The following is a 12,537-nucleotide window of genomic DNA, read 5'->3' on the forward strand; positions in this document are numbered from 1 at the left end:
TTTCTCCTATCTAAATGCCATGTAAGGTTTTCTGCATCATCTCCATTAGTAAACAAACGCTTAAACCTTGGAATGATAGGAAGATACCATAACACCATTGTTGGGGGGCCTTTCTTTGTGCTTTCATCACTGCTATACTTGTCATCATCCTTCATTTTGTACCATGATACCCCACACCTGGGCATTTATGCATTTTTTCAAACTCATCTTGGTATAGTATGTAATCATTAGGGCATGTATGAATTTTCTGATACTCTATACCAATCAAACACAATATCTTCTTCGCCTCATAGTAACTTTTGGGAAACATGTTTCCTTCTAAAAGCATATCTTGCACTACCTTCAACAATGATGTGAAACTTTTGTCACTCCACCCATATTTAGCCTTCATATTAACCAAACTTAACACCACTGACAATTGTGTCAATGACTTCTTGCACTTGGGATACAAAGGCTTCTTCAAATCACTTTCCAATGATGAAAAAACTCTTCTCCAAGCTCATGAATCATATCCTCTAATCGATTTGCCATTTCTACATCAATCGCTTCAGTTTGGGACTCCTCCTTTGCATCTTTGTCAATTCACCATGTCATATCCATGTTGTATAATTCTTCTTAGTCCCATCATAGAGAAGACGTTCCCGTATGTCATCTACTGCTTGTCATCTCCCATTCAAACAATTAATACAAGGACATAAATATTTCCCATCCTCATCCAATTGACTTTTTTCCAACACAAATTACAAGAACTGTGAACCCCATTCTCATACCCCATAACTTATGAGAATGAGCCTCAATTAGACATCCAAGTAAAAAGTTATGGCCAGTTGAATTTACGCGGAGCTTCCGTGTTCAATTTCAAGCATCTCGATATATTAAGGGCTGCAATCAAACATTTGTGTAAAAATTTATGGTCGTTTGAATTTTCCCGGAGCTTCCGTATTTGATTTCGATTGTCTTGATATATTATTGACTGCAATCAGACATTTGTGTCAAAATTTATGCCGTTTGAGTTTGTCTAGATCTTCCATGTTAAATTTTGAGCATGTTGATACACTATTGGCCTCAATCAGACATCCGAGTAAAAAGTTATGGCCGTTTGAATTTGCTCGGAGCTTTCGTGTTCTGTTTCGAGTGTCTTGATATATTAAGGGCTACAATTGAACATGCGTATCAAAAGTTATGGCTGTTTGAATTTGCCCGAGGCTTCCGTGTTCAATTTCGAGTATCTCGATATATTATGGGCCATAATCGAAAATCCGTGTGAAAAGTTATAGCCGTTTGAATTTTCCCGGAGCTTTCATGTTCAATTTTGAGTGTCTCAATATATTAATGACCACAGTTGGACATCCGAGTCAAAAGTCATGGCCATTTGAATTTGTCGGGAGATTTTGTGTTCAATTTCGGATGTTTGCATATATTATGGGTCGCAATCGAACATCCGTGTCAAAAGTTATGGCCGTTTAAATTTTCCCGGAGCTTCCGTGTTCAATTTTAAGCGTCTTGATATATTATAGGCCACAATCAAACAGCCATGTCAAAAGTTATGGTCGTTTGAATGTGCCTAGACCATTCATGTTAAATTTTGAGCATGTCGATACACTATAGGCCTCAATCAGACATTCAAGTGAAAAGTTATGGTGTTTGAATTTGCCTGGAGCTTTCGTGTTCAATAAAGAACATGCTGAAAAGTTGTGCGACTTGCATTCATCCAACTTCGATCCATTTTTCCTCTACTATGATACAAACAATGTTATTCCATGGATGAAGATCTCACTTTTTTCATTAAAGGTGTGACCCTATCCCATTGAGGAAGACATTATTTTATACTTGATTCATACGCGATTAAGTATCTTTTCTTAGATTTGACGAAATTTTGGTAGCATTTCGCTATGATCTCCGAGTACACAACATGAAAGTAGTGACATTAATTCCACCACAATCAAGTATGCACCCGAAGAACAAAGAGAAGCGCACTATACCAAAATTTCATTAAATTTAAGAAAACAAACTTAACCTATACGTATGAATCTAGTATAAAAAATAATTATTGCCAAACTGTCCAAACGGACAATTCAATATTCAATACAATGATTAATCCAAACAATCCATATTAATCATTGTACTGAATCTCAGACGGGAAACTAAGGTTCGCTCATAATGAACATTGTGACACCTTTTACCCCATACATATATGTACTAATAAAAGGAAAAGAAAATAATAATTATTTTAAAAAAATTTAATACACATTTAAAAAAAAATCCTTTCAACGAGGTACAAGACTCACATTCACATTCTTTTACATCATATTCAAACTTGTCCAAATAAATAATAAAGTCATCTCGGCTCAAACATGTTGGACAAGTGGCCTCAGAAATTTTAAGAAGGGGGTGTTGAATTAAGATTTCGTTGACTATTCCTAATTGAAAATTTCCCTTTCTTAGATATTCCCTAGATTCAATTATTTCTTCAATTATAAGTTACTCGAATGATAAATAAGGAGAAGTAACTTTAAAGAAATATGAACACAACAGAAAGTAAAAGAGATTAAGGGAAGAGAGAATGCAAAACTAGATTTATACTGGTTCGGCCACAACCCGTGCCTACGTCCAGTCCTCAAGCAAATTCCACTTGAGCGTTTCCACTAACCTTGTAAAATCCCATTACAAGCAATGAACCACAAAGGACTTCCCTCCTTTGTGTTCAGTGTTTACACCAAGAGGCAATCCCACCTCTTTTAATGAACCCCAAAGGACCTTCCTCCTTTGTGTTCAGTGATTACACCAAGAGGCAATCCCTCCTCTTCCAATGAACCCCAAAGGACGTTACTCCTTTGTGTCCAGTGATTACACCAAGAAGCAAATTCCACTTCTTGCAATGAACCCTAAAGGATGTTACTCTTTTGTGTCCAGTGATTCAACCAAGTAGACCGTCTCTTGAAAACTTTTACAACCAAGAGTCAGTCTCTTGAAATGCTTTTTGTAAGAATGGAGGAGAGAAAGAAAATAGAATAGCACAAGTTTTCGCCCAATGAGTTTTTCTTGACAAAGCAAATGTTGAACAAAAACTCTTAGAAAGATGTTAAGAAATTGATTGTTTTAAATTCGTGCCATGATCACATATTTATAGCCATTTGATGGCTCTTGAAGAAGCCATGTTAAAAGTTGTGACTTTTGGCAATTTCTTCAAAACCAGTCACTTTAAAAAGTTGTGACTTTTGGAAATTTCTTCAAAACCAGTTAGCTACTTTAAAAAGTTGTGACTCTTGACAATTTTTTCAAAACCAGTCACTTTAAAAGTTGTGACTCTTGGCAATTTCTTCAAAATCAGTCACTGGTTATCGATTACCATTGTCATACCCTAATTTCATCCGGGGACCTTTGCTTGGTGGCATGCAACTTTCATTTGACCATTTTGAGGTACTTGGTACCCATCGTTAGGCAATTCGTGAAGTTCCGTGACATGCCGGAACTCAAAAAGAAGCATCGTTGCACAATTCGTGAGGTTCCGTGACATTTCATAGGTCAAAAAGGGGAAAGAAAACAAGTATCGTTAATTTCATTTACTTCCCGTACCCCCTTTTGACGTGCTTTAGTCATTTGCTTAAGTCATTCGTTAATTTCGTTTAAAACGAAATCCGACCGTTCGGTCATGCCGTAACCACGTTGGAAACCAAAAAGAGGTAAAAATAATAATATAATAATCAAAAATATCTTTTAGTAAAATAAAACAAAAAAAATCAATCGGACGTTTCTTTTTGGGATTTCTCTTTCTTGATCGAATCGACTAATAACCAAAGTGAAACTAAGGCTAAAATCAATTCATAAGCCAAACTTTTGTCATCACCTAGAAAAGCCATTTTTCAAAGGTCCAACGCCTTGAAATGGTCTTCTCCGCTTTTATTGGTTAAGTGTAGATTTCTAAGGGCCTAAAATCAACATGTAAACTTTATTACCTCTTTCAAAAAATAAAGAGTTCATTAAAAGGTCCAATGCCTTAATGTCTTCTCTCTTTTCAAAAGAAATCGAAAGTTTGTTTAACGGTCCAACGCCTTAAATAACCTTTCATTCAACAAAAACATATCTTGCAAAAAGGATAAAAACAACTTAACCAAACATTTTGTTCACAAAGAACTACGTAGGTCTGATTTCCTTATCGCAATTAAGGAATACGTAGGAGCAAGGGAAACACCCTCGTCGACCGCAAAATGATAAAAAATATAAAAAGGAATAAAGACATAAAAGGAAACCTAAAAATTGAAGTCATGTTTGCACATTTAATTAAAGGTTGCCGTCTCTTGTGACGGACGCATGGGGTGCTAATACCTTCCCTGTGTGTAAATACAACTCCCGAACCTATCACTTAAAGTTCATAGATCCCGTCTTTTCCGGTTTTTCTGACGTTTTCCTCAAATAAATGTTGGTGGCGACTCCGCGCGTATTCCTTTCTTGGAACACGCACCCGCGAGTCTCGCGTCGCCCTCCCGCCGAAGGGTAGGTTGCGACAGCCATAATGGTGTAATCGATTACACAGTTTATTTTATCAAAAGTTGTGACTCTTCATGTCGAGGTTTGAAATCCAACGTTCAAAAACCACTAGTAATCGATTACAAATATTGTGTAATCAATTACATTATTTTGAAAATATTTTTGAACGTTACATGACAATGGTAATCGATTACATGCCCATGGTAACCGATTACTACTTTGTAAATCAGTTATAAAATGTTTTGGGCTTCTGGTAATCGATTAGTGCCTTATGATAATCGATTACCAGAGAGTAAAAACTCTGGTAAAAAAATATTTCTTGAAAAATTCTCTTGGACAATTTTGTGTTGTTCAATCTTTTCTTTGAAAAATTCTTTTTAACTTACCTTCATGCTTTTCTTGAGATTCTTGTATATCTTGAGTCTTCTCTTGAATCTTCACTTGAATCTTCTTGATTCTTTAATCTTGTTTGAATGAATCTTTAATCATCTTTGGCATCATCAAAATACTCTTGGAAGCTTTGCTTTTACAATCTCCCCCTTTTTGATGATGACAAATCCTGAAATCAAGAGAATATATGCAATATTTGATCTATCGTTCGCTCATCTCTTTCTCCCCCTTTCTTTTTGAATTTGTGCTTAATTTAAAACTTAGTAAATAATTTTATGTCTTGATTTCTAAAATACCCATTTTCTCTCCCCCTTTGGCAACATCAAAAACCCAGTGCGTGGAAAAGTAAAATCATACACAAGACATAACTAAATCATATCCATAAATACCAGTCATAGTCATATACCAATAAGGTAACCAAGTTTAAACTCATAACACAAACAACTAAGTGCAAATAAGTAAATGAAATAACCAAGTTTAGAAAACATACAACTAACATAAAGTCATAAGACAAGCCATAAAAATTCGCAATACTTCAACTTGCATCATTCACATACATCCATGCTTTTCATTGGTTGCATTGTTCATTACATTCTTTCCTTGAAAAAAGAAAAACGAACTTAATCATTGTTATAAAAAAGAAAAGAACATGCTTTATGGTGCCCTTACCGAACCCGTGCTAGAGCTAGAGTAATGGGTAAAGTAAAGGAGGTGCAAGAGCAGATGAAGGCTGACATGGAGGCCATGAAAGAGCAAATGGCCAAATTGATGGAGGCCATGATGAGCATGAAGCAGATAATGGAAGCCAATGCGGTTGCAGTTGCCACTACCAGGGCTGTTGCTAAGGTGAACCCGATGCACCTTTCTGATATCAACCAAATGAATCATCCAACCTCAAATATGGTGGGCAAAGATTTGGGAAGTACGGACGAACCCATTATGCGCAAATTCAAAACAAGCATATGGCTTGCCTCCCAACTATACACCACCCAATATGGCGTACACTCCCAATGAGAATGTCAATAACTCCACTCCGATACTCATTGAGAGCCAATAACCTCAATCTAATCAGGCACATGTCTCTCAAACCATGGGGGAGACACATGAAATTCCCCACCACAATCTAGCCGACTTCGAGCCTTGCCTAGGATATGCCACTAAAGGGCAAGCAGTTGGTGGAATACCCCTACGAAACACTTTGGAGGGCCCTCAGTATCACCCACAACCACACTCCTTGCATTCCACACCGGGTAAAAACCCTCATGCTATGGCAGAAATGGGAAAGTTGGATCATCTAAAGGAAAGGCTCAGGGCCATTGAAGGAGGCAAAGATTATGCCTTTGCTAATCTAGAAGTGTTATTCCTAGTACCCAAACATGGTCACTCCCAAGTTCAAGGTGCCGGACTTTGACAAGAACAAGGGGACTACTTGCCCTAAGAACCATCTAAAGATGTGTTGTCAAAAGATGGGGGCATACGCAAAAGATGAGAAACTACTGATACATTTCATCCAAGAAAGTCTTACTGGGACAACTGTCACCTGGTATACTAACTTAGGAACCTTCCTGATTCCATTCTTGGAAGGACCTAATGGTTGCCGTCATTAGGCAGTGTCAGTACAATTCTGATATGGCTCCGGATAGGATGCAACTACAGAACATGTGCAAAAAGGGGGCACGGATCTTTCAAAGAATATGCCCAAAGATGGAGAGACTTGGCAACTCAAGTGGCACCTACATTGACGGAGAAAGAGATGATCACAATAATAGTAGACACAATACCAGTGTTTTACTATGAAAAATGGTGGGGTACACACCTTCAAGCTTTGCAGATTTGGTCTTCGCCAGAGAAAGGATCGAAGTGGGTCTGAAAAGAGGCAAATTTAATCATCCTGCTTGGGCGAATGAGAAAACTGGGGCAATTGAAGAAGGTGAGGATGAGGGAGAAACCCATGCTGTGACTGCCATTCCTATACGACCAAGTTTCCCACCAAACCAACAATGTCATTACTCAGCCAATGACAAACCCTCTCCTTACCCACCACCCAGTTATCCACAAAGGCCATCCCTAAATCAACCACAAAGCCTGTCTACCACACTTCCAATAACGAATAACACTTTTAGCACAGACCAAAACACCAACCAAGAAATGAATTTTGCAGCGAAAAAGCCTGTAGGTTCACCCCAAATTCCGGTGTCATATGCTAAACTTGCTCCCATATCTACTTGATACTGCAATGGTAGCCATAACCCCTACTAGGTTTCCTCAACCTCCATTTTTCCGAGGGTACGACTCGAACACAATGTGTGTTTATTATGGAGGAGCCCCTGGGCATTCCATTGAGCATTGTATGACCCTGAAGCGTAAGGTGCAAAGTCTAAATTGATGCGGGCTGGCTGAAATTTAAGGAGAATCACTTGTGAATCCTAACATTGACAAACGACACCACACATGGGGCAATTTTGAAAGTTCCACCGGAATGTGGGTGCAAGCCATTGGTCTGTTTGCTCAAGAGACCTGTGCTCCTGAGTTTGGACTTCCAAGACCGTTGAATCAGAGATTACTCGTCTTGCATGTTGGTGGGGGTGCCGTAAAACAACGAGTAAAGTTCAAAACAAATAAGTTTCAAAATAAAAAAAAAGAGTTGAAAAAGAAAAAAGCATTTGATTGACTGTGTTTTCAAGACATTCATGTGACCTCATTTTATCATTCCGGAAAGTTTGTCTTTTTAGAGAGAAGTGAGTTATCAAGAATAGGATGTTGGACAAATGGCCTCAGTTTCCTTAAGAAAAAGGAGGGTTGAATTAAGATACAAAGACTATTCCCCAATTAAACTTTCACTCTCTCTTTTCGGATTAACAATGCACCCTTAACATGAATTACTCAAAAGACAATTCAAAATAAACTTCTTTAAAGCAAAAGATAAATAGCAATAAATAAAAGAAGTTTAAAGGAAGAGAGGAATGCAAACTTGATTTATACTGGTTCGGCCACTTCTCGTGCCTACGTCCAGTCCTCAAGCAACCCACTTGAGATTTTCCACTCTCTTTGTAAAACTCCTTTTACAAAGTCTAAACCACACAGGGACAACCCTTCCCTTATGTTCAGGAATCCTCTACAACAAGAGACTCTCGGTCTCTTAATCCCTTTTCAGAAGTAAGAAGAAGAGAAGAAGAAATCTCTCTTGAAAGAGATAGATTGTACAATGAAGATCAATCAAAATTCATTATTGAATATGCAAGTGGTTGACCAAGGAATCTTTTTGAGAGGATAAGACATTTCAGTTCAGAAAAACTCTCTTAATCTTTTGAGAGGATAAAACTTTTTGGGCAAAGAAAACTCTCCTTAAATTCATGTTTCCAAGTCACATATAAATAGACCTTTGATGGTCATTCATAAAACATTTGAATAGATGTGACTCTTAGAAATTATTTTCTGAAAATCGATTACAAGACTGGTGAAATCGATTATAGGCTTTAAAATTTGAATTAAAACGTTCAATAAACTGCTGGTAATCAATTACCATCCATGTGTAATCAGTTACACATTATAAATTTTGAATTCAAATTTATAGTGACTGTTATAAACATTTTCAGCTGCTGGTAATCGATTACCAGAGAGTAAACCTCAATTTAAAATGATTTAGATAAAATTCTTTGGCCAAACCTTTTGCTTTTTCGATTTGGAAACTTCTTCCTAAGATTCTAGAGATCAACTTGATCATATATCTTGATTTTCTTGGATTCTTGGATTCTTGTCTTGAATAACCTTGAGAAGCACTTGATCCTTTGGCATCGTCAAAACATCAAAATATCTTGCTTCTACATAGGAGTCATTTGACTTAACCCGTCAACTGAAAAAAAATCCTTCAACTATTTCTCGTCCTTGAAAAATTCTTTTTGCGAGAATCAACCGCTTTTATTATTTCTTCCTTGCCACAAGGTTATGAAGACAAAACAAAGATGGATACCTCAAAGCCCTACACTGGGGCAATGAGGGGCACCGTGCATGAACCTCAAGTGAACCTAGGGGCAGATTAAAAGTTCTCACCCAATAGGTTCCCTGCTACAAGGTCATGACGAAAGACAACGATTGGTACCTCAAAGCCCTACACTGGGGCAATGAGGGGCACCGTGCATGAACTTCAAGTGAACCTAGGGGCAGATTAGAAGTCGCCACCCAATAGGCTCCCAGCTACAAGCTCGTGACGAAAGATAACAATTGGTACCTCAAAGCCTTACACTAGGGCAATGAGGGGCATCGTGCATGAGCCTCAAGTGAACATAGGGGCAGATCAAAAGTTCTCACCCGTCGATGTTTTTAAACAAAAAAGGGTGGGGGGACAAACCCTGGAATTTCAATGGATTGATTAAACGTCAAACGGCTCCATTACCTTCACTCCAAAATGGTCAAGTGACTAAATCAAACAGAACATACACTCTGAGGGAGTTCCCGAAGAGATTTGCAAAAGATAGGATAAGGTTGCATGAATTATCACCTCTTTCAAAAGGACAATCAATCTGTGTTTTCGGAAAAAAAAATTTCAATCAAAATCATAAAATAAGGAAAGAATGTCATGAACATTATACAAACTTTCCATTACATTGCATTGTTTCATATGAAGTCCGCATTTACCAAATTTCACGACAAAGGTTGTATGCATCTGCATCCCTAAAAATTATGTTAACTGCATAGATTTCCTACATCTAATAAATTTGGGATGACCGGCCCTCTCGGTGATTCGATCTCTTGATTTCTCATAAGGGTGGACCCTTGGGTACTAGTACCTATCTTCTTCAGAGGGCTACATGTCCTCGCCATCAGAGGGTTGCACGCCCTCGCCTTCAGAGGGCCGCACACCCTCACCTTCATAGGGCTACACGCCCTCACCTTTAGAGGGTTGCACGCCCTCGCCTTTAGAGGACTATACGTCCTCACCTTCAGAGGACTACACATCCTCGCCTGCAGAGGACTACACGTCCTCGCCATCAGAGGACTACACGTCCTCACCTTCAGAGGGCTGCATGCCCTCACCTTAAGAGGACTACACGTCCTTGCCTTCGTAGGGCTACACGCCCTCACCTTCCGAGGACTACATGTCCTCACCTTCAGAGGACTACACGTCCTAACCTTCAGAGGACTACACGTCCTCGCCTTCAGAGGACTTCACATCCTCACCTTCAGAGGGTTACACACCCTCATCTTCAGAGGACTGCACGTCCTCACCTTCATAGGGCTACACGCTCTCACCTTTAGAGGACTCCACGTCCTCACCTTCATAGGGCTACACGCCCTCACCTTTAGAGGACTAGACACCCTCATCTTCAGAGGACTATACGTCCTCCCCTTGAGAGGACTACACGTCCTCGCCTTCGGAGGGCTACACGCCCTTGCCTTTGTAGGGCTACACGCCCTCACCTTCAGAGGACTACACGTCCTCGCCTTCAGAGGACTACACGTCCTCTCCTTTAGAGGGCCGCACGCCCTCGCCTTCAGAGGACTACACGTCCTCGCCTTCAGAGGGCCGCATGCCCTCGCCTTCAGAGGACTACATATCCTCACCTTCAGAGGACTACACGTCCTAACCTTCAGAGGACTACACGTCCTCGCCTTCAGAGGAGTTCACATCCTCACCTTCAGAGGGTTACACACCCTCATCTTCAGAGGACTACACGTCCTCATCTTCATAGGGCTACACGCCTTCACCTTTAGAGGACTACACATCCTCACCTTCATAGGGCTACATGCCCTCACCTTTAGAGGACTAGACACCCTCATCTTTAGAGGACTATACGTCCTCCCCTTGAGAGGACTACATGTCCTCGCCTTTGGAGGGCTACATGCCCTCGCCTTTGTAGGGCTACACGCCCTCACCTTGAGAGGACTACACGTCCTCGCCTTCAGAGGATTACACGTCCTCGCCTTCAGAGGGCCGCACGCCCTCGCCTTCAGAGGGCTGCACGCCCTCGCCTTCAGAGGACTAAACGTCCTCGCCTTCAGAGGGCCGCACGCCCTCGCCTTCATAGGACTACATGTACCTTCACCTTTAGAGGACTACACGTCCTCGCCTTCAAAGGGTCATGTACCTTCACCTTCAGAGGACTACACGTCCTCGCTGTCAAAGGGCCATGTACCTTCGCCTTTGTAAGGCTACACGCCCTCACCTTCAGAGGACTACACGTCCTCGCCTTTAGAGGACGACACGTTCTCGCCATCAGAGGACTACATGTCCCCCATTTTCAAAGGGTGACATGCCCTCAACTTTAGAGGACTGCACGTCCTCGCCATCATAGGACTACACTGCCTCGCCTTCAAAAGGCGACACGTCCTGAACTTTAGAGGGCTGCACGCCCTCGCCTTTAGAGGGCTACGCTTCCTCACTTTTAGTGGGCTCCATATTCACACCTTAAGATAATTTAAGGTCCTCTACCCTTAATGCTTAACCGAGACTTGCGCTCCCGGTTAAGGGGCCAGTAGTTTCTCTTTATCAGTTCTTTTTCCTGGGCCACCCCCTGATATTGGAGGAGGGCCAACTGTGCGAGCAAAACCAGAAAGGGAGGCTATCATGCAGCTACTATGCATACGAGGCAAGATTTCACCCGTGCCGCTGCAAAGAGACAAGTGTGGATCATGCGCACCAACATGACCACTCTTACACATATATAGATAACGTTGCTACTTAGCAACGTTCTGCCCAGCGACCGCAATGCCGATCTCCCCCTGCGGATGTATCAGTTGGTCTGTGTCGTCCCGACATAGGTAAGTATGCATATGGTTCAACTGATTTCTTATACCATCCACTATTTGCAGGGATCATGCTCGCAAGACTGCCAGTGGACCCGGAGAAGTCCAACAGGGTCTTGGGGTTTCCAGCTCTGATTACGGGCTTTTGTTAGTTCTACGGAGTTCCTGTCACCCCCGGCAAGGTCATTAGGTCCCCTACTAATCAAGCTTTCATCAAGAAGTACTGCGCCCCCAGGCAGGCGCAGGGTGAAACACCACAACAGCCTGGGGATGGCTGGCAGCGGGCAACAAACACACCGCCACCACCTCTAGAGTTCATCTCAGCTCATCCACAAAATGGTTAGAGCATTGCCTATGACACATGGCCGACCAATAGGTGACCATAGTCCAAAGCCAAAGGTAAGCAAAGTACTAGGTCCGTGACCGACAAGTCATCATGCGTCCAGCTCAAGACGTTAAAGAAGCACTACTAGGAGGCAACCTAGTACCTTTTAAATCTCTGCTTGTTATTTGATCACTTTTGTTTCTCAAGTCATAGTAGTACACATCTAGTTGCTCATGATCCTAGGAATTTAAATAAATCAAGCACAAGCTCGAAAGGTAGTCATACCTCACAAAATATATATGTATGTTTAGGTAGAAAGATACCTTAGATATGCATGTATGTAAACAAAAAAACACTTCACAAAATATATATATATATATGTATGTTTAGGTAGAAAGATATCTAATGTTTAGGTAGAAAGATACCTTAGATATGCATGTATGTAAACAACAAATACTTCACAAAATATATATATGTATGTTTAGGTAGAAAGATACCTTAGATATGCATGTATGTAAACAACAAATACTTCACAAAATATATATATGTATGTTTAGGTAGAAAGATACCTTAGATATGCATGTATGTAA

The sequence above is a fragment of the Glycine max genome, chromosome 11, assembly GCF_000004515.6.
Source record: "Glycine max cultivar Williams 82 chromosome 11, Glycine_max_v4.0, whole genome shotgun sequence".
Taxonomy (NCBI): Eukaryota; Viridiplantae; Streptophyta; class Magnoliopsida; order Fabales; family Fabaceae; genus Glycine; species Glycine max.